At 43.5% G+C, this 23,157-nt stretch overlaps 1 protein-coding gene across 2 annotated transcripts in view; it reads left to right on the top strand.

Annotated features, from left to right (window-relative positions):
* The window catches only part of Ebf1 (early B cell factor 1), a 402,224-nt gene that overhangs the window by 168,928 nt on the left and 210,139 nt on the right, over positions 1–23,157 (top strand). The window lies entirely within an intron of this gene.

Below are 23,157 nucleotides of genomic sequence, written 5' to 3'. Positions count from 1 at the left end.
TTTGGAAAGCTGCCTATTTTCTTTCAAGGATAACTGAAAGATGGATTCATTTTTAACATGAAGTATAGGATGAGAATGACAGAGGGATTTTAAACTGCAATTTCATGAGGAGGAAGAGAAGATATTTCATAGATAGGATCAAGTTGGACGTTTACTTTGAATGTGGTGATTTGAAGAAATCTGCTAAAACTCCCCTCCCCCCAAAAGGCGGTGCCTCATTTATTAAACTAGGGAATTTTAGAGTTACAGCAACAAATGGACAAAGACACCTCTGGTTCTCAGCAGCCCTGTTCGGCTTGTCAGGGAAGCTCTGGGCTCTTTTTCGAGTTTCAGCGACCTCACCCCAAGAGAGTTCCATTCACAGTGCCCCTCCCTGGACAGGCGAGCTAATTGGCTAATTGTAGGCACAGTCTTTCACTTGGGCTGCAATTAGCCGCTCACTTCTTTGCAGATACAAGTGGCCACTTGAATCCTCAAAAAGTCCATTGTGAATTCAGTTATTTGTGTGTCCAATTTCACCTGGATAGAGAGGAGTTAGAAAAAAAAAAATCGGAAAATAGAGTAAATGATCTGGCTCAGGTTTTCTCACTTCTGAATAGCCAAAAACAGGAACTCATTGTTCACTCTCATTTTTTTCAAAAGCATATATTAAATGTAACAAATACATATCCACACTATCCCATTAATAGGAGACTTTAGTTTTTCTCTCAGCGTCTTTAATGTAGAGCAAGATGTACCCCACCTGCTGGTTTTCAGCTTCATAACTTGCTACAAATCTACTTTTCCAAACCTCTAGATATGCTATATATAATTTAATTGGCTACTGTACCTTTCTGTGAAACATGAATGTGCTAATTTCCAGAGTGATGCATTAATTTTCTTTGTTATCCATGAAATTCTGGAGAAGGGAAGGATTCACTTTAAGTGCCTGCCCCACGCCAGGTCTGTCTCGGAGCCAAGCGCAAGAGCTATTGTTTTCCTGGTCCCTTTTGATGTGGTGGGTGATTGTTCTGCTGGGCCAGAGGGACTTACCTGGGAGATGACAGATGTGGGCACTGTGCCACCAGCTTTCCTTAGAAGTGCACAATAGCAACCAAAGAAAGCCACTGAGAGGATCCTGGGTAGAAAGTTGCATTTGGGGGGAATTCCAGGAAAGAGATTTTGACCTCTGCTGCTGCACAGTGTCAAGGACAGATGGGAAGAAGGTATGAATCAATATATGTCAACTGCACAGATGGTAGAGCCGTACAGTGTCCACATCCTTTTCTATCCCCTGAAACAGAAATTAATAATGCCTTCATTATGGGCAATAGCTGCCAAGCATCTGAGAAGACCTGGTACAACGCAGAGCACGCTCTGAGTGAGGTGTTGGAAATACAGTCTCTCTCCCCCTGGATTGGATCATAATGGGAAATGGAATCATCTGTTGATGCCAAGTTTTACAGATTAAACAAACTAAAGACAGCAAGGCTGTGGTTGCTTCCTGCTTTGCAATATTTTCATGCCAGGGACTCTTGCTCCAGCTTCTCCCTATGTCATAGGGAGAGGGTTAACTCTGCTATGCCAATTATTGGGCTCCGGGTGTTGAAGATCTCAAACCAGAGTTGGAAGTGGAGTGGAAAGTACAAATAAGCAACCACAAGCCACCAAAACAAGTATTGGCACATCTCTACAAGCTCCGGCTAGTAATGATGAATTCGGTATTCATCACATGGACTAATTAACGCACGCTAACACATCCCAGTGCAATTTGCAAGCCACAGATTGCATTAGGTGATACAAATGACTCATTTGTGAACCTGAAGGATGACCTTTGCCAGGGCTATGTGCTGACCTCAGAAATATTAAAGAAAGGTTATTTCACCTTGCCATTGTCTCCAAATGCCAAAATAGCCCAATTAAAAACCTTCACTTGGAACCATAGGAGCAGATGCGAGTCCTAAAGGGCATTAATTATTTTCAGTGTCAGCTGGTTGTGTAACTGAGGCCAAATGAGAGTTTTGGAAAGCTATTAAGGCACTGTATTACATGTTCTGGGTCTAAGATTTGAATTCAGAATAAGGCATAGATTTCATTTAGGTAAACCATACAGGATTTGTGTTGGCTGGCCTGTGAAGGACTAATGGATGAAGCTCTTCCCCTCACTGGGATCTCTCCTCTGCCATCATCCATTTGTTTTCCCACGTCGATTTGCAGAGCCATCATTAGTTACCATAGCGTGAGGCCAGAGCAAAACATGTGCTTAGTATTAGTTTGTTTCTAACCGGGCTTTCTGCTTCCCTGAAACTGTAACAATGATCCTATGGTGTTTTCCACCCAAATATCAGGACAGATAGATATACACCCAAGCTCTGTTCCCACATGACTAATTTCTGCATTAACTTAAACAACTCTCAGAGTTTTAGGCAAATTAATAAGGATGTTGGTATTCATGGCATTTTCTCGAGTTGTCCTTTTTTGGTCCAAGTGGGTTTTCATGTTTCCAGCCAATGGCATAGCAAGGACGCCTATGAGGTGTAATTGGTTCATAGTAGTTGCTGTGGCTTTGGGTAAGGTTTTGCCTGCTGCAGCCCTTGCCTGTGGCTTTTATGACAGCATTCTCCTAATGGACATCAACTGTCAAGGTCCATTCTATGTCCAGGAGGTGTAAAACAGATTTTGGAGTTCAGAGAGCGACATCCTCTTTAGAGCCTGTAGCTTGAAGACTCTCGTTTGCCATCACCTCCAGTTGGAAGGGGTGGTTAAAGAAGATGCCATGCCTAAATAAAGACAGTATGGTGTGGTAGAAAGTGCAGGGAACAGACTTCAGACAGAGCTGGGTTAGGAACTAGTTTATTTAGTCACTGTTAAACTTGAGCATGGCAGAATCTATGTCTTAGGCATAGTAATAACGCCTGACAGGGTTGTTAAGATCAACACAGCTACATTTATCCTAAGAAGTGCAACTGTCCTGTGCTGTGCCTGTTGTCATTTTCACTGTGGAGCATTTAGAGAATATTTCCAGTAACTTGATTTTTCTTCCTGTACTTTTGTGGGACTACCTACAACTCTGTGGCAGAAAACATGGCTTAGAAATCAGAATCTTACCTTCAAATTGTTATGCATTTGAGAAGTTTATCAATCTTGATAAACACTGAGTTTCTGTCTATAAGTGACAATAATAATGCCTACTGGGATGTGCCTTTTGAGATTGAGTGAGATGTTGGGTACACAGAGAGCTTAGCATTCATAAGTGTTTGATACATACTCTCTTTGCTTCCAGACTATTCTTGTCCTTTGTCTCCACCCAATACTATTAATAGACATTTGGTAGAGAGAGATGCATCTCTGTTTCTAGGTTTTCTGGGCCAGTTCCCTAGTATTTTACTCTAAAAAGTGAGTGTCCCCCTGGTAATATATTTTCCCTAAACATCAGCTTCAAAGCTGAAGGATGATCTACTTCCCTACTTGAGGTCTTTATGTTCTGTTATTTTCCAGCATATTATTTGATGACATCGCATGTTACAGATCTAAGTATGGCAGGCCCAGATTCTTCTCACTGGCCCCTCAGCTAGGCATGATCTTATCTTTGAGATAAGCTACTCCAGGGCTCCCTCTCTGGCCATTTAGACCACATGGTACCCGAGAAACACGAGTACCATTTCTTCCCTACAATGTTGCTATTATTCTAAAATACCATTTACATTTTTTTCTAATTTCATTATAATGTTCTCATAAATGCCAGCAGCTAATGAAAGCTGGTTTATTTCTTGCTCTTTGGGAGGTGACCACCCATGTCAGCATTGAGGGTGTCTGCACATCCTTGCAGACCCAACAAGTGGTAAGCAGATGGAGTCTGAATCCAGAACTGAGCTGCCAAGGAGAATGGTGTTCTTTCACCAAATGAGATTTGTAATAGCCATTTGCAGAGAGCTGCATGCCATACATATTGGGAGAGCTGGCTCCATGGATAATGAGTGCACTAGCTGGAAAGCCCTATAAAGTCTATCCGCAGCTAATCTGTATATGCGAGCTCACCCTTGGGTGAAGTTGCAGGAAAGCAAGCCTGCACCAGAGCCAAGGAGCATGCATCCTTGAATCATGCTTTGGGAAAAGCCAGGGGAGCACAGCTAGCTTCACCATGAAAAGGGCCAAATGCACAACAAGTTCAAACTGAAGAACTTTTTGTAATTTGGAGACTTACTGTTGTCGCATCAGTAGAAACCTGCAAATAACTTTCCTCAGATAAGATCAGATGTAGAAGCCCAAGATGGTGCTTAAGCCAATGGAGCAGCTCTGGCTGGAGAACACAACCACATGCCCAGTGGCTCCAGATTCTTTGCAGTGTTCTCAGAGTTCACACCTCCTTTGCTTCCCAGAGTGGCCCCTACTCAGGCCTAGGCTCTGTGCACAAGAAATAGCATCTCCAGGAGGTCAGAGGGCCTCCTCAGACCTGGCCTTTACTGCACTGTATAGCCACAGGGAACTTGCTAACCTCCCCATGCTTCACTGTATTCCCTGAGCACCAAGGGGAGCATCATTTTTTTCCTGGGAAGTTCCCTCATTCACAGACTGTGCCTGGGAGTGTTCTAGACAAGTACCACCCCAGGTATTGCTTATTGACTCTCTTGTCTTTTTAATAGAAGAAGTCCATTCACTATGTATGTTGTACCTGAATATTGACTTATGGTTTGAGTTAGGCAATGCTCTCTGTGCAATCAGGAAAGAGGTAGCACACATGAAAATAAACACATAACCACTGAAAACAGTGTAGCACTAAAGCCGCTAGTGTGTGTACAACTTTTGGAAAACTTTGAACTGGACAGTCTCCCGAGCCCCCCCTGCTCCAGGAGTCAGTGAGGTTAGAGTCCAGGTAGGTTTCTCTTGTTATCACCTTGGGAGTTTACAGATGGGGGCAGGGTACGAGGAAAAAACAAAGAAATCCTCTGAGTGTTGTAAGCATATGAAAGGAATGAGGGAGAAAAAAAATTGCTTGTATTTCTTGGAAGAGTGAGAGAGCTTGTGGCTTAGAGTGTATGTACAAAGGATCTAAATGGCTCAAAGAGAGGTTTTAATATTAATTTTGTGGAGACATAGGGCCACCAGCTGCTTAATTTTATTTAGGTCTAATAAGGAGTTTAATAACCAAGAACATCATTGGTTTCTTGTTTGTTTCTTTTATTGAGTGTCGAAGAGCTAACAGCTTTTATTACAGATCTCCCAAGGCTGAGGTTGGCTGGTTAGGACAGTGGCAGTCAAGGATGTTCAGGAAGAGGCCAAGGAAAGAGCCTTCCCCCGTGCTTGTCACGTCTTAAAAACTGAGCTCTAAAATGATGGATTTTAACACACATTGTGGGAGGCAGAGGATGCAGAAGGACTGCTTGTGGCACACATTTGCAGAATGAAAGAAAATGTTTATGACCTGTTTATTCCATGAGGGGGGGAAACAATGACTCCAAATGTATATCTGCTGAGCTGGCCTGGAAATGCTTGCGACTTCACAGTCATGGTGGTCCAGAGCGAGGGAATAAAAATGTAATTGAAAAGTGGGGGAAACTATAGCATGATTAAATATGCCCAACTCTGAGCCCAGATTTATAAAGTAGAAATCAGCCCAGAGTACATATTTAGGTTAACAGCTTAGGATCCAGGGACGGATGCTGATTCCATTCTCAACCCTGTCCTTATCTGGTTGTGATTCCTTGGGCACAGTTTCTAAGCTTTTTTCAACCTTGGTTTATTCACCTGTCAAATGGGTATATTATGTACTTCCAAGGCCACTTTATGTATTTAATGACTTAAGTAACTTTGCACAATGTCTAGCATACAGTTTTTTTAGTAAATTGTATGTGCTTTAAAAATCATCTTTGCTACTATGTGTTTAGTTTATTTTTTAATTCTATCATAGTTGATTTCTAAGTAGTCTAGGTGACCCACAGAGATGAACTAAGATTGATTTAATGCTGATATTCTCCAAGATGGGCCCCTGCTGTGCCTCTGAGTCTATACTTTTAGGATTAGCATTGTTCTCAAGAAAATACTATCTGAAAATATTGGGAAAACCATGACAGGCAGCTTCAAGTTTCTGGGACAAGCAGTCTTTGCATAGATCATTTCCAAGTTTTCCACTGTGGAATCAAGGCACTTCTCAGCAGCTATAGCTATGAGAAGGAAGAGGTAAAGAACTACGGGTTGACTGTTCTTTGACAGATTTGGTACTCCCACCCTCACCAAGGCAGTCTCTGCTTCTGTCCGAAACTGCAGGCATTGAGGGAAGGACAAGACGATGTCCGTGAAGACATTATGAATTGGGAAGGCCAGACCCTTTCTGTCAGTGTCCCCACATGAAGGTTCCTCCCCTGCCAGGACAGTGAAAGCCTTGATAGTGGCTCCATCTCAACATATCTGACACTGTTGTGGTGAGATTTTTGATCAGTTTATAAAAGGGGGAAAACAAGCTTATTTTCTAACTTCTTCCTTGCTTTTCCTTACCCCGTATTCCCCTTAGTTACCAGCCACAAACAAGAAAGCTAGAGTGCTCTTGTGGTACTAATGCTTTGCTCGACTTCTTCACCCTCCTCAGTGGGACTGCCTGGGTTGGGTACTCTCCTGGGGCCACACGAGTTGACCTCTTACTGCTTCTGCCGTAACTCAGAGCTGCCCGGGTGTCTCCAAGGACTGCCCGCTCCCATTGATTAGTATAAATGTTCAATTAGTGCCATTGAAAGAGTTCTTGTTCCTGGGCTGCCTGCAGGCAGAGACAAAGGAGAGCGACAGAGATGGCCCCGCTGCGCTGGCTGTGTCCCCTTCTGCGATGCATTACCCCAAACTTCATTCCACATGTGTCTGCATTCTCTCCTTACATTCGTCCTCTGACTATTGTTTCCTTTTGTTCTAGCAACAGCTGGAAATGGTAAATTTGTGTTTTCAGCCAATGTTTTCCTTTGCCCAGGCATTTCCAAACATTTATTTTCGAAGCAGCCAAAAATACCAGCAAAGACGCTTTCAGAATGACCACCGTTGCTCCGCTGCCCATCGCCGTTGGAGGCTGTCCCTTTAAATGAGGCCCCTAGAGTTCACTTTCAGAAGTTCATTAGCTTGTGTTATCAATAATTTAGGATAATACTCCAGTGGAGTCTGAGTGCCTGGCCCGCCCCATTTTCACTGTCAGTTTTCTCCTAGCCGAGCAGTCCAGTGAACTTGATAAGTGTCCCATCATCCTGTTAATCAAATTACTTATGAACTAAAATTGACAGTTTTCATTAATTATAAAGGATTATTCTAATTGCAATTCAAATTTATTCATTTAGAACAGACGGCATTCAGTAATATTTCAGGAAATTTGCATATTAAATGGAGAGGGTCGTCCATTAAGTATGGTAATGTATGCATATTTCCTTATTTTTAACTTCTAGGCCATATGCACTGCTGCTACTTCAGCAGGTGAAAAACCAGAACGTGCTTAATGTGTTCAACAAACACAGGGGCCAGAGCACATCTTTTGGCACTGGGTACTGGCACCCTTCTCCCTTTCTTCCCTCTGCTGTTCCTTCCCTCCCTCCCACTGCCCCCCACACAGCCAACACCACGGCTGATCTTTCCAAGAAACTTTTTTGATAAACCTGGGCATTCCCCCGCCCCATTTTCTTTTTCTTAAATGTAGGCACAGCTGGTAAGGGTTGATTGAAATGTTTTGCCATAGAAGCTGTGTTCATTAATTTCTTCAAGATGCTGAAGTAGGCATTAAGGTTGCCGGCTGGAGTCCTTCCCTGTGACATGTGGAGCAGCAAGGGGCCTAATAGTCAGCCTTGTAACATCAACTGGTTACCCCCCTCGTGCGGCATGAACCTTTCCCCTCCAGTGAAAAATGAACCTGTCTGAGACAAAAGCACAAACCACGCATGCAATGAGACAGTGCCATTATTCACACCCATATAGGCTGTTTTCAGAGATCATTAAAAATCATATCTCCATGATATTAATAAGCACCTTTCCTGATACAGGTCTTGGGTAACAGGAAGGTATATTTAGAGCTGCCCCACCACCTACCTAATCTGAGATCATGAATCTGGGAGGAAAAAAAATGCCTGTGACATGAAGGCTAATAAGCTGGTATGGTGGAGCCACCTGATTTTCAGAGAGCTGGTGTGGCCGGCCTTCCCTATAGCTCCCGTAGCCTAGTGGGCAGAGAAAGGGTGTGCGCCCCCAACTGCAACAAGGTGTTTCGGGGAGCTCTGCCTCCTCTCTTGCAAAATCGTTGGTATCTGGTCTTAATGATCTGAGCAAAGCATCTGCCAGCTTATTCATCTCCAAACACTCGTGTGGACTAACTGGTTGCTCATTTAGCCTGGTTTCAAGTAGACTTGTTTTTCATTTTCTGCAGTTAAACTAAAAGCTTTGTTGTTTTTCGTACAGATATTTTACTTGCTGAGCATATTTATTTCAGTCTGTTTGTATAGCACTGGCACTCCTGCAGCCATATGTTATTGATTGCAAAGCCGCCACAGACCCGGATTGTGAATAGGCGCTGTGTCCTTGGTAGGTGTCCGAGGGGCTGGGCCCAAGGGCCGGCTCCTGGCCTTGCCAAGCCCCAGCTGAGGGCCCTTTCCGCTCTCTCCCCACTGCCCAGCAACACATATAGCAGACTGGGTCAGAGTCCGATTAGTGCTTCAGTAGTTTGCACCACCTCTGCCCAGATCTCAACGGAAGCAGCAGTACCCAGCTTCCTCCTTGTTGGGGTACAGTGATTTCTGCTGGAATTACTAGGAACGATGCTGGGAGGACGGACCACCAAAGGCTATTTTAGAAAACACTGATGGAAAATTCTAAGAAATCATTCAAGCCCACTGGTGTGTGTTAAGTCAGGGAAATTTCCCTCCTGTGTAACATCTTCGCCTCTACTTAGTTCGGCTTTCAAACCATGAAAGCCCTGGTCTTAATCCTATTTCTGATGAGAGTTAATTTTCAATGCAAGTTTTAAAAAATTTAATTGTCACTGATTACTCTGACATGCAATAGTAAAATAATATAAAAGAATGCCACAAATGATTAAAGTAAAACTTAATAACGTATGCATTAAAAAAATCCCATAACTCTACTTTTGTTATGGGAAATATTAAGTTGCATAATGTGACCCAGTGGTACAGGATAATTGCTTAAGAAGCTGTATTGTACAGATATTTTGTATATTGTATCCTCATGTGCAGTATTTCTGGTGCTGAATTCTTCAGCAGAGGGAGGCCTTCCCGGATGGATGTTAGTTATAACAGAATATGGACCACAAATGAGGCAAGGAATAGGAAAGGGTCATCGTATACCAGGACCCTGAAGCAGAAGTTTCAGGAGCTGCCCTTTTGGTTGGCATCCATATCATCTATAAGGATAACTCCGAGGTCCCTTATCATGTGTTAGGTATTCTTTTCCTGGGGTAAGCAGAGCTGGAAAGACAAAAATGAAGTTATAAACATGTATCACAGATCTAATGAAGTAGAAGCTTAGTGAAGGGAAGCGAACTCCCCGAGACCCATTTTTCTACCTGTAAAATAAAGCTAACATGTTCCCTGCCTCCTTCATGGGGCTATTGTGAAGATCCCCTGAGACCTATTTGTTGCCCAATTCTCCTGTGCATTAGGACTACCTGAGAGAAGTTAAAATCATACATTTACTGGTCCATCTAACAAGAGATTCCCTCTCAGTAGGTCTGGGGTTGGAAATCTGTATATTTAAATATTCTCAGTTGAGTTCTATGACTCAGCAAATTTGGAAGGTACTGGTACACTTTTTGGTAAATACTCTTTGGCATGCAGACTGTTTGGGAGACAAGACTTTATGGGCAGCAATTAGGAAGTTGACAACAATGTACCTACAATTGCCACCAAACTTTAAATTGGACAAAACCCCACTATGGGACTGTGAGCTCTCACTCTCTTCTGGAATTTGAACTCTGGCTGAGTAAGTCATTGGGATCTCTTGAAGAAAGAGTGACTGCCTGAACAATTTGGAATGTGTAAGCAGGAATAGGATCTTGTGTGTGGATCCAGGAGGCTCTGTGGGGGAAATAATTCTCTCCCCCACTGAGCTCTACATGACTGAGGCCGGTTATAGGAGGCCCAAGTGCTTTCAAGCCAAGTATCCAGGTCATTTGGTGAGTGTTCTTTATAGCTGAATAGACGCTGGGGTGAAATTGTCATTACTCACCTGCTAAAGAAATGAACTTGGGGAAATGGAAGGCAGGCCAGGTTCTTGTCTTGAAAGCACATGGAAATGACTGCATTTATTAATCATTATTGACACAGAGCTACTTCAGACCATGTTAGAGTAGGATAAATTGGATAACAATGGGAGGACAACATCTTCCTAATCTAATATAGGTGCCGCTTAATAGTTACCTTTTAGCTGCCAACTAGGGGAGCGGGTGCTGTGGTTCTCAACTGACAGTTGCTCCGGCCAAGGTGAACACAGAGCAGTACATTTGTTGTCCTACTCAGGACGATCCAGCCTGGCAGGGGGAAAGTGGGTCTTTTAAGGAATGGTGATCTTGTTATGATTTGCTCAGACTGTATGCGGTCACAGCAGAATAGATTCTGCTTTTCAGGATGTGATGATTACAGAGTGTAACTTGACTTTAAATGAGCTGAGTCATCTTTTCTTCACCTCTCTACCCAGTTGATTATAAACAATGAAAACACAAAGCAGAAATCCTACTTTCATCAAACATTGTTTATTATTATTATTATTTTTGGTAATTAATGGATTATAAGGTGGTTTAGAGACAAATTCAATGACTATATCTCTTTCTCTGGGAGCTGACAGCTTTTGTTCATAATACTGAGTTAGCTATAAAATGCACAAAAATAAATGACCAGACACTGAACATTAAAACAATAAATTAAAGAAGGCCCATACATTTCATATAAAGTGTGAGTTATATTTAGTTTTGGCATTTAGCGATTTCATGAAAAGAAGAACTCTGGAGTCTCCTTGTTTAGCTGGCTGCCTCACTATGGGCAGTTTTCTGAGGGTTGCTGCAATTTCTGGATGTGTTTACCTTGAGTGACAATAGAAAGGAGCCTATATAGAAGACAGGAATTCTAAGGGCTCTAAGTACCCACCCCTGCTCACTAACCAAAAGAAGCCTACCCTATTTTTTTTTTTTAAATGTATTTAGTACAGAGTCTATAGGGTCTCACTATATACATCAGACTCTTAGTGGTTCTCCTGTTTCCAGCCTCCCAAGTGCTGGGATTACAGGCACAAGCCACCATTCCCAGTCTCAACCACTGGCTCAGCACACCACAGGGGCAGGGCTGGCATGGCATTCCAGGGATCGAACCCCAGTCCCTGTGTCTGCCTAAGCAGGTGCTTTAATCTAAAGAGCTATCCAGCCAGCCCTATCTACCTTATTTTAAAATAAGGCTCTGGAGAGATAGCTCGATGGTCTAAGCACCTGCCTGACAAATGCAAGGACCCGAGTTCCATCTCTAGCACCACATGCCATGCTGCCCCTGCCCTAGGCCTGCTGAGCCAGCCACTGACACCAGGTGTGGTGGTGCACACCTGTGATCCCAGTGCTGGGGAGGCTGAAGCAGGAGGATCACTATGAGTCTGAGCTGCATAGCAAGACCCTGTACCAAATACATATATATATATATATATATATATATATATTTTAAGGATAAGTACAATTTATTTTTCTTTTCAATGTGAAGCTCTGAATAAGCATGTACTCATTGGAAAAAATGGTTTTGTAGCCTACTGGAGCATTGTGTTTTGGCGGTATTCTCATAGTATTCTCAAAATCCTTCCCTAAATACTTGTAGAGGAGATGGGCTTCACAATTGCCAGGTCTTTCCCTAAGTCATAAAAGCCAGTTGTTCTGCATCATTCTTGAAGACTGAGAGGAAAAGTACTAGGTATTTCTGAGATTAATCTGAAGACACGCATCAATTAATTTTTCATTAAGCAAAGGAAGTTACTTATAAATAGAGTATGTGATTTACAAAATGACCTTTGCCGTAGAGATTAAACATACCATTTCTTTAGTGCAAGATCTGATTTCACTACAGTAATTGAAACTAACATGCTTCCTCTAAACATTTTCAAAGCAAGAGTGTATTTAGGGTTTCATGGAGCTCCACCTTCTTGTACTCATCCCCTTGTTGGCTTGCTTCCACAGATTTCAAGTACTGGTAAAAAAAAAATGATGTCTTTTGCTAAGAGAAGTGAAGGTTGTGTTTTTGTGAAAGGTAGACCAACATGGGAAGGGCGTTTTTGACCGCTTCCTTCCGGTAGTCTTCCTCCTCTTTGGAAGTTCTGGTTTTGGGAGTGGCTTCCATATTTCTGATTGGAGTGGTGATTATTTATATCCTTCTTTACAGATTAGAACCCCAAAGATCAGAGTGGGACAAATAAATTGTTTCCGGTTAGCACTAGAGTCAGTAAGAACATGGCAGGCTTATTTCGCAGGCCTATTCGGAGGGTGCTGCCTCTTCATTGCAAATGCCTGCCACTGGGCAATCAGGAAATCCACATGTGTTTATGCTAGAAATCCTGACATTTGTTCTTCTAGCTGTGACTCTGGTCTTTCCCCTCCCAGCTTATTACCATACCTGATCTGTAGCTATAAAATCTGTTCGCATAGCTGGTGTCGCTTGTCTTGAAAAGCATAGAGTCAGAAGGGCAAATTCTTCCTAACCCAAACCATGATCAGAGTATTGAGTTTTGATCATCCTTAGTTTAGTATTCATACCTTCAAATGGTCATAGTACCCATGCCATTTCCCATCTGCTATAATGTACAATGAGGGTTCTTGGTGTTGTAGTTGAGGTGAGATCTTTTTTCATGTGAAACCTTTATGTTGGGCATGTTTCTATTTTTCTTCAATCAAAAAACAGAAAACATCACCAAAATTAGAACAACAATAATAATAACAACCATAACAACAACCACACACACAACACACACACACACACACACACACACACCCTTTAGTGCCCTAACCTGAATACATAGTGGGGCTGCATTAACAAAGAAACCCCCATGCTCAGTGTGGTCTGGGACATCTCCCTGTCTTTCTCAGGTCCTATTTCCGTTCTTTTCTGCTGCTGCCTGTGCGTTTCATTTCCCACGTGCCATAATATTAATGCTTTGTCCTGCTGGCTTCCCAGCCCAGGGGGTCACCAATCGTGTTTCACGACACAAGACACCCAACCATAAATCTCCTTTAAATAACACAGACTGCAGGAGGGGCAGTGTGCAGGGAGCCAGTCAGAGTGAACAAAGTGGCACTGATGCATGGCAAGCAGAGCAGCTTGACCACGGCCCCACCGGACAGGTAGAGTGTGCAGTAGCCTTTATTTAAGGGGAGGACGGCATGCTCTCTGCACGGTTCCAAAAAGCCAATGAGCTCTGCTTCTCGGTAGGACTTGGCTGCTGATCACCCGGGCTTCCTGAGAATAATCACACCAGCTCTTCCCCAGCTCCACCGTCTGGAACACCCGATTAACATAATTTGTGTTTGGAGGTGCAAATGCATCTCCTTGGTTATAAATCTGTGTTTCTTGAGTCCTCTTAGCCATATTTAACATGAAGTGGGGAACTGTCAGGGGGGCAGGAACAATGCACACCTGATCAGAATGCATGGTATGTTTTTGGCAGAAGTTGCTTTTTTCTTTACTCCAGAATCCAGAGTGGTTAATTTAAGGGGATCAGAAAAAAACACTCAGCAAAATGGAAACCCTTTACTGGAGTTGAATGAGTAGCAACTGACAACATGAACAAAGTGTGCAAAGACATTTAGTTCATGCAGAAAGACAGTGGTCATGTGTATCTAAACCTCCCCTGTAGTTCGGGAAATAATTGCTAAGAATACAAGGTAATATGTGTTATAGGCAAAAATGGGAGGAGCCACAGAGTTTCCACTGAGTATTTCTTGGGCTTTGTGCCTGTTGGTCATTTGCCAACCTGCAGCTCCATAAGTTTTGTTTGCCAAAACTTGGTGGAGTGTTGGTAGGAAGACTGGCATCTCACTTTGTTAATGGTGTTTTAGGTTCTTTTTTTTTTCTACCACTGTTACTTACACTTTTGAAAAGTCAATGTGGCTTCTAATTTCTCAATTAATTAATTAATTAATTAAGTGTAGTGATGTCAGGAAAGGCTTCCAATGAAGTAACTTTCAGACTCTACTGCATACCTGAAAGATGCCCTGAGAACCAAAGGGTGACAGCCAACTCAGGGAGTGATTGTGCTGGGTTTAGTTGGTTACACTTTGGAATGTTTGTTATTTTTATAGCGTTGACATTAATTGCTGTTGTAATGTAAAAATTGCTCAAAACACATGCTTATGGGTGATGGTAGAGGGAGAGAACTGACTCTGTCCGTAGTCATTTAAAGTAACAAATGACATTGATGACAGAAAATTAATTTAATGGAGCCAAGTCATCTGTGAATAAAGAGAAGTTTGATAACATAGCAACAGTTCAAATTCTTGCTTATGTTTTATTTTATTTTACTTTTAATTATTTGTATTTTAGGGAGGGGTCTACAGGGTGTTCAGGGTCTCACTACTAGATTGGACTGATAGTGATCTGCCTGTTTACAGCCTCCCAAGAGCTGGGATTACAGGCACATGCCACTATGCCCAGTCTCGATTGCCATCACAGCATGCTCTGGGGTTGGGGCTGGCTTGGCAGGCCCAGGGATCACACCCTTGTCCCCTGTGCCTGCTTGTAGGTACTTCAATCTACTGAGCTATTTGGCTGGCCCCTTGCTTATGTTTTAAAATTTTTACTTGTTCAGTTTACAAAGTATTGCATAGGACATCTCAGAGATGTTTAATATATTACAAAGTTATTTAATGTTAATTGACCATCCTTGACTGAAATATATACACATTGTCTCATGGTATTTGTAAGCTGTGTGGATAATTTGGACCTTATCTCTTTTTATTTGGCTTTTCTTTATGCATTTAGTACAGGGTCTAGAGGGTCTCACTATACAAGTCGGACTCATAGTGATCCTCCTGCTTTCAGCCTCCTAAGCACTGGGATTACAGGTGAACCCCACCATGCCCAGTCTCAGTTGCTGTCTCAGTGTGCCCCAGGGGCCCATGGCACACTGATCCCCACATCTGCCTAAGCAGGTGCTTTAATCCACTGAGTTATCTGGCCAGCCTCCTGGACCTTATCTTTTTTTAACCTCATTAATAAATGTATGTTTTCACGTATTTAGCAAAGCTACTATTTTGCCTCATTTTAATTTCCTGACTTTCAGATGTAAGAGAAGCGTTTGACACCACCCTGCAAGTCCATGCTCTGTCTGTGTCACTTTTATTTGCTTATCCATTGTTTATCTCTCTGTGTCCCCTTAGACTCATTGCTGGGTACAACTGGAGATGATGTCTGACTAGGTCATGCTGTAGCCCTCAGTGTCAATTTATAGCTGCTTTCAGGGTGGATCAAAGCCCTGGCTTGTCTAGGTCTTTCCAAGTTTTAGAATGGAGAGTTTGCAATGCCAGGTAGCCCTCAGGCCCAGGCAATCTGAACTTGTCTGTGCTCATCAATATGTGCGGAATAAATGGATTTCTTATCCTGAAGAGACTATAGATTTACATGGGAACAAAATGGGCTCACCTTCTGTTTAAAATTAGCATCACATGTCTGTACCTCATCATCCCTGGCCCGTAGCAGAGATGTTAGGGCAGGGATCAGACGATGTCTCCTAGTTTTTTATAATTTTCTACAGTGCCTTAGAAAAGGTAGAATTCAATCAAGTGCTCAACAGAACATAACCAAATTACAAATTGCTTGTAGCATCAATTTCGATTGTTCTTCCTGGCGCTATAATCCTGCTCTCTCTATCATCTGTCTTCATTATTCTCATTTATAAAGTCAGGATAATAATAGTTTCAGCCCCACAGGGTTGGTGCCAGTAAGGACTCAATAAGACACAGTACAGAGTGTAAGTACTCTAAGTCCGAGGCGTGTGTGGACCACTCCTCTTCCTTTGCACCTGCTGCTTTCTCTTTCAACACACAACAAATACTGAGTGCCTTTAGGCAGGTGACAGTGGCTTTTTGGTGGTGTATCCTCTTAATCTAAATTGCAGGTTGTTTTGGGGTAGATGAGTTGGCCAGGGATGTGACATGTTTGTGTGTGTGATCAGTTGCCAAAATGCTGTATCCATTTTACTCAAAGCCTGTTTGACTTTTTTCTGCATTGCTAGGATAGAAAGACAGGCAGCCTGCTTCCAAGCAAGCGATCTGTTACAGGTGGGAGAGTGAAACTGTCATTTGCAATGTTTGGTACAGAATGAGCACGAGACAATATCAGACCGGCAAAGCAGGAAACTCAGGGTGGACACGGATGATGCATCAATTCCACCATTAGTTGCTCCTCCCCGCCCTATCCTCCTCCCCATGGGGGTGAAGCCAGGACCTGGGCATGTTGTTGGCCAAGCCGCTTCGCTGCTAACCTCAAAAAGACTGAAAATATACTTGAGTGAAATGAGAAATAAATCAGGAGCTATTTATAAATAGCTCCTACTAATGAAAGCATGCGTTTCATGAAATAATCTCATAAAAATGACTGCTTTATTTTGCTTCCTCCTCTGGCCCCAGTATCCTTCCTACCACCCACTAAACCGGAAAAGGGCGCCGGCTGTCCCTATAGGTTTCTTAATTTTTCTCCAGGCACACAGCAGAATAGAGCAGAGTATCACTGGAACGGCTGTAAAACTTTAGTCATTAATCCCCTTTGCCTTAGCCCCGGTGATGCATATTTCAATAATGAGCAAGAAAAATTGTCTTATGGTGGTTTAATAAAAGCAGAAGTCCAATGTTGCCCCTGTACAAAGGCACTAAATTACATACTTGATGAACCAAATTAGTAGCACAACATTTGGCTTTGTCTGAAAGGGGATATGCATTTGTGGGCCCATTTTTCAGCAAGATAAATATGACACACGCCAAGATTTCCTTGAAGTAAATATTGTAAATAATAAAAGTCTCTGCCAAGAAAAACTGAGAAATGATATATGCCTCGCCCAGTTATACTGCAGTGCCGAAATGCCACTGTCAGAATTCTCCAACAAACTGCCCCTTTAATAAGCTCATCTCATGATTAAGAGAGTGCAGGGCCCTTTAATTTCCCAATAATAGCTAATATTCCTCAATTCTGGCTTCTAAAAAAATATTCACATAGGAGCTAGGGCATTTTATGGCATGAGCAAATTTGATTATGGAGTAACAAAATATATTTTGAGGGCAGTTGGGAGTCACACGGCTGCAGTGTTTATGTGAATAGGTGCAAATGGGGAGATTTTTGCAGGAGGCAAAAGCTATCACTCTAGGCCTCATTCCATAATCCTCATTTTGTTTCCACTCTTTCCAGTTTGATTTCAGTAGAAGTTTTCTGAGGATGGGCAGAATGCCTTTCTTCTCTCGGTATTCATTCATTCATGACAGTGTGACAAGACAAAGAGATAGCCATGGTTAATAATGAGAATTTGCAGTGCCAGCTAGGACCTTCTTGAATGTCACCCAGCTGGTTCCAGAAGATGTTATGACAGCAGCAGGGCACGCTACTGTCCTAGCGTTGGGGATCTTTCTGGTAGGAGGGGTACCGTAAACAGGCAGTGACATGTGCGAGTTAGGTCGGTGAGGTTTGCGGCCCATTAGGGAGTGGTGGGGACTGGGGTGAGCTGGAGTGCTGAGCCCTGTGCAAAGAGAAGGTGTCCGTGGCACCCTTCTAGTAGTCACCTGCTAAGGGTCATGTGGACCTAGTATTGCTAGACGTCGAATGTCCACGAAACTTGAGAAATCTTGATTTTTCCATGAAAGTTTATAATTTTTAAAATCCTGACAATAAAAACAAAAAATGTTCTGCATCCCAAAGAAAGCAAAAGCCACAGGCTCAGTCTATGACTTGTGCTTTGAAGGCTCAGGCTTGAAGCAGGAAGAAGTGGATAGGCTGCGATGTAAGGTGTTTATTCCCGCAGCACACATGAAGACGAGAGCTCCCAAGGTTAAGGGTGACCTGCATGGTGGAGTTCCTCCTGGAAAATTAATGCATGGCTTACTCCACTGGCTCTTCGGAGGTCTTAGGAGCAGCTTGATGAGCAGCTACCCCTGCGTGTCCCTTTCAAAGATGTGGAAACTGAGGCAGATGTGGATTCAGAACTCATATCAGTGCTGTGAGATCCTGAGCGCGTACTGCACTCCCTCACCTTGATGCGCTGGTGTGACACAAAGGGAAATAAAATGACACTAGAGTCAGGAACCTGGATTTTGGTTTTGTGTCTGCCTCTGTTCCTGGGTGACTGGTCCTTTACCTGTCACCATAGGTCGCTATTTCTACTTCTTTGGGTGGACATAGTGTTACTTACCCTTCTTGTCTCCTAGGCGTGAGGAAGGATTACCTCAGGAACATGTGCAGAAGAGCACAGGGAGCTATGAAGTGCTCTGTCAATACGAGGGGAAAGAATATTACTCATAATTAATCTGAGGATGCAGAGGGGTGAGATGGTGAGCCTCTGATTGCCTTTGGATCAAATACAATTAAATAACAATCCTTTCTCAACTCTTCAACTCAATCAGGTGTCTATTTGTAGAAGTGGCTTAACACTGAACTCACTTTGAAAATTAATCAGCCACCACTAATGGCTGGAAAGTTAGCAGATTGCATTTATTTTAAGTGAAAAAAGCCAGCAAGAGAAAGAGATCCATCTCTGCACAGGAGTTAGCAGCCCAGACCCTGCCCATTGTCTAAGATTGTGACAGGAGGACAGAACGTGAGGGCACCCTGCTGCTGGTGCTTTCTACACCCCCTAATCAAGGGACTCCCCTTAGGAGAAGCCAGACAAACAGGCCATTGCTGGTCTGACTTGGAACTGTTAATTGAACGCAGCTCGGAAGGGAAATGCACCCTGACGCAGACAGAGTGAGCATTTGGAATGGAAGAGAGAAAAGGGGCATGTGGAAAGGTTTAGGGAAAATACCCCAAAGATGAGGCCGAAAGCTGTTTATGTGTGTTGGCAGTGAGTAATCTTCTTATTTATAAATGAATGAGCTGACCTGGGGGAGGGAAGCTCTGCGGGTTACAATCACAAGCCAGGGTGATCAGCTTCTCCACACAAGAGCTCTCCCCTCATTGACAGTGTGAGCACTGGAGAGAATTTCGCCTCCGTCCTGATGTGTCAGTCTAAAGGCCTAGCGGATTTGCTGTTGAGCTTTGTGCAGAGCTCAACATTGCTTTGGAAATGTCTTTTCTGTGCATCCCAAAGGTCCTCAACCAGATTCCTCCTCCCCCTCCTCCTCCTCCTCCTCCTCCTCCTCATTCCTTGCCACTGTCCTTTTATTCTACAGAGCAAGATTCACTACACTTCACACACAGCCTTTCCTCTTTCTGGATCTTGGGTTAAATCCCCCTGTTTGGAACCCTTGCCTCTTTTCACCTGAGGACAACTGAGTGTTCTTGGGGACCATACTACAATCTGTGCTGTCTTTCTGTCTTTCTGTCTTTCTGTCTTTCTGTCTTTCTGTCTTTCTGTCTTTCTGTCTTTCTGTCTTTCTGTCTTTCTGTCTGTCTGTCTGTCTGTCTGTCTGTCTGTCTTTTTGAGACAGGGTCTTGCTATGCCGTTCAGGCTGGCCTTGTGAACTTTGTAGCCCAGGCTGGTTTAGAACTCCCAATGATCTTCTTGCCTTAACCTCTCAGTTGCTGGCATTACAGATGAGTGCCACCACACCCGGCCATCTGCTGTCCTTGGAGAAGTAGCTTTTTGGCCATACCCTATGATGATGGCTCCATTACTCAAGTCAGCTTAGGATCTGAGTGTAGAAGGCCCTCCATACTCTGGCTCTGTAATAGATATGTAATTATTTTATGAGCGGAGTTGTATTGCAGTATGTGGCTGTCTCTCTAATTGGTCAGAAGCCTTCTTGTTAGTCTCCAAAGAGTTTCTTCTTCTTTCTCAGAGCAATAAAAAATCACATAAAAAGCACTCCTTCCTATCGATGAATGGGAGGCAACGTAAACTTAAGCTGGAAGGTGCAGCTAGATTCACCAGTCTGTGGTTGGCTACCTACAGAGCAGCAGCTGGGAATACAGCCACGACAAAAGGAGTAATATTCCTGTTCCCATGGGTTTCAGGCTCAGTGCAGGCAGACAGATAATAACCCAGTTAGAAATAGGCTAAGTTTTCAGATAGTGCTAATTTTTAATGGTGCTAGCTGAATATGAGGGTTATGTTAGAGAACTGATTCTAGGTATCCTACCATGGAGCCTGGAGAGTGGATTCAAATGTCCAGTGAGATGCATAAGAGAGAAGGACTTGGGCCAGCCAAATAGCTCAGCAGAGTATAGCACCTGCAAGCAGGCGCAGGGGCCAGGGGTTCAATTCCCAGGGTCTGCCGTGCCAGCCCTGCCCCTGGGGTGCACTGAGACAACAACTGAGACTGGGTGTGGTGGCACACATCTGTAATCCCAGCACTTGGGGGGGCTGTAAACAGGTGGATCACTATGAGTCCCATCTAGTGGTGAGACCCTGAACACCCTGTAGACCCTTCCCTAAAATACAGACAGACTGACTGACAGAGAGAGAGAGGGAGAGAGAGAGAGACAGATAGACAGACAGAGACAGAGAGACAGACAGACAGAGAGAGAAACAGAGAGAGAGATAGACAGACAGAGACAGAGAGACAGACAGAGAGACAGACAGAGACAGAGACAGACAGACAGATAGACAGACAGAAACAGACTTGTTCTGTGTCACTCCAAAGAGCCAGAAGTGGATCCGTGTGGTGGAAGTTGATGAGGTGGCTGAATGGAAGCCTGGTTCACTTAATATTTCTGCTCTAGAAGTAATGTCAGCTATCTTGAGGCCGATGAGCTCACCATCAGAAGAGCACAGATAGAATCTGGGATTGGCTAGCGATGGCTCTCTCCAGTGTGAAGACTCTAAGACTATGGTCAAACGATAGTCGGATAACGGTACCTCTGGATCTGAATTGTGACTCATGTCTCCAGTCTGTTAGTTACTGTGGGCAAAGCTTACTGAATTTCTTTCAGTTTTACCTTCCTCCTCTGTAGAAAGGATGCAGCCACATGGAATGGTCCAAGGATTAAATTAACTAAGCCTTGTGAGTTACCTAGTGCCCCTCGAGTGGCATTTACTGTTGCAGTGGGCATTTTTGTGGTTATCATTGTTGTGATCAGGACCGGGGATGACCACCTGCATTTTGTGCTCCAGGGTGGCCGCCCTGCTGAGGCACTGATGAGGCATATGTGAAGGAAGCAGGAGGGAAACAGGTGGTGACTGCCTGCTTGAAAACACTGGGGATCTCAAAAATCTCCAGGTCCCACACCCAAGCCATCCTCAAATCAGAACTACTAGAGAGCTCTCCTCCATCAGATGACCCTTCTTCTCAGTTTTCTCTCTTCTGAGCTTCCTTTGGTGTGAATTAGAAGTTTCACTTCACCAGGAAAGGAAAAGCAGGAGTAGAAATGATGCAGGGGAAAGGTAATGGTGTGCTTTGTTTTGCACACCCCTCTGTACCCAGACGAACACCCCAAGTTTCTAGGGAGATGGCCTTGACAATGTCTTTTTGACTCAGGTATCTTTATATAAAATATAACCCTAGAGGGAACAACGTAAGATCCTCTTCTAAGATGAAGACATTCTTCTGGTCTAAATCGTCTTCCAGGGCAAAACTCCCTACAGAGGTAAAGGAAGCTCACAAAGAGAAGAAGTATGAGAAACATCTGGAGGGAGCCCAAGCTGGAAACTGGAGGGTCTGACCATCTGCCAGAGGGCCAGATGCTGCTTCTGGAAGCCTTTTGCCTCTCAGCTTGTCATCTGGGTCCGATGATGCCATCCAAAAGAGAGACCACAGAGTGGGAGGGCAGTGAGCAATCCATCTCCTCCCACCCACAGTTTTTAATTGTGTGACACAAGGGGAAAGAGGAGGAAGGTGGTTACAAAGTTTGCCCGCAAAACCACATCTTCCTCATGGAAAAGACCACTGCAAAACACATGGCCCTGACCACCCAGAACCTATAGAGCCAGGCTTACAACTTATTCCCTTCATCCTCCCTTCCCTTCCCTTTGGTCTAAGTGGAAAGGACAAACAGGTTTAGCTACACAGTTGTCAAGAAAAACTGCCATCTTCTGTCAATTTGGGAGTGTATGAAGGGTTTCTAACCAAATGCAACAGTCGTTATGTTATAGGATTTCCCGTATTGCAAGTGCTCTTTCTATTAACAGCTTTGGTGTCTGATTTTGGCCAAAGCAGATCATTGGAATTCAGAAGGATATCCTCTTCTATTTCCATTGCAGAAGCAATCAAGGGTCTGTGCATACGGCACTCATAAAAGGAAAACGATCAAAACCACACACACAAAAAGGACTATTAAGTTCCAGATGAGATTACGGCCTCGTGTGATTTCCACCATTCCGGAATGTCTTCTGCCTCGTAATTGCTCACTGACAGATAGACTTACATAGGCAACATGGTAAACATTGTAGCTGTCATATGTGTTTTATGCTATAGCCTTAGTTTGGGCCAGGGCCTATTTTCAGTATGAGCAGTGGAGTAATATGCTTGTGATGTGTTTTTATTTTAGTGTATGTGTTTTAACTTGCAAATAATTGCAGCATTTTCTGGGTACATGCAAGGCAGTGACTTTAATTTTCAAGTGACACCTGTTAGAATAATTTAACATATAAATTTCAATCTCACATAATTATTCAGCTACATTGTTGTATAATTTACAAATGGAAAGAAGGTTATCTGTATTTGACTATATCAGGGAAGTTATTTTGTATGAGTTGAAAGTCTTGGGTAGGGCCAGCCAGATAGTTCAGCAAACTAAAGCACTTGCTTAGGTAGGCACAGGGACTGGGGTTTGATCCCCAGTTCACCATGTCACCCCTGCCCTTAGGGTGTGCTGAGACTAGGCATGGTGGCGTGCACCTGTAATCCCAGCACTTGGGAGGCTGAAAACAGGAGAATCACTTTGAGTCCATGCTGTATAGTGAGACCCTGTAGACCCTGTAGATCCTGTACTAAAATACATAAAAAAGTGAAAGTGTTGGGTTGCTGATGGCTCTGCATTCATTAGGGAAGTGACTGGGACATCTTGTGCTGGAATGTCTTCCTCACTGCTCCTTGTAAGCAGGCTGTGG

This window comes from Octodon degus, unplaced genomic scaffold (assembly GCF_000260255.1).
Source record: "Octodon degus isolate 3935 unplaced genomic scaffold, OctDeg1.0 scaffold00029, whole genome shotgun sequence".
NCBI lineage: Eukaryota > Metazoa > Chordata > Mammalia > Rodentia > Octodontidae > Octodon > Octodon degus.
This window is presented reverse-complemented; position numbering and strand designations above follow the sequence as displayed.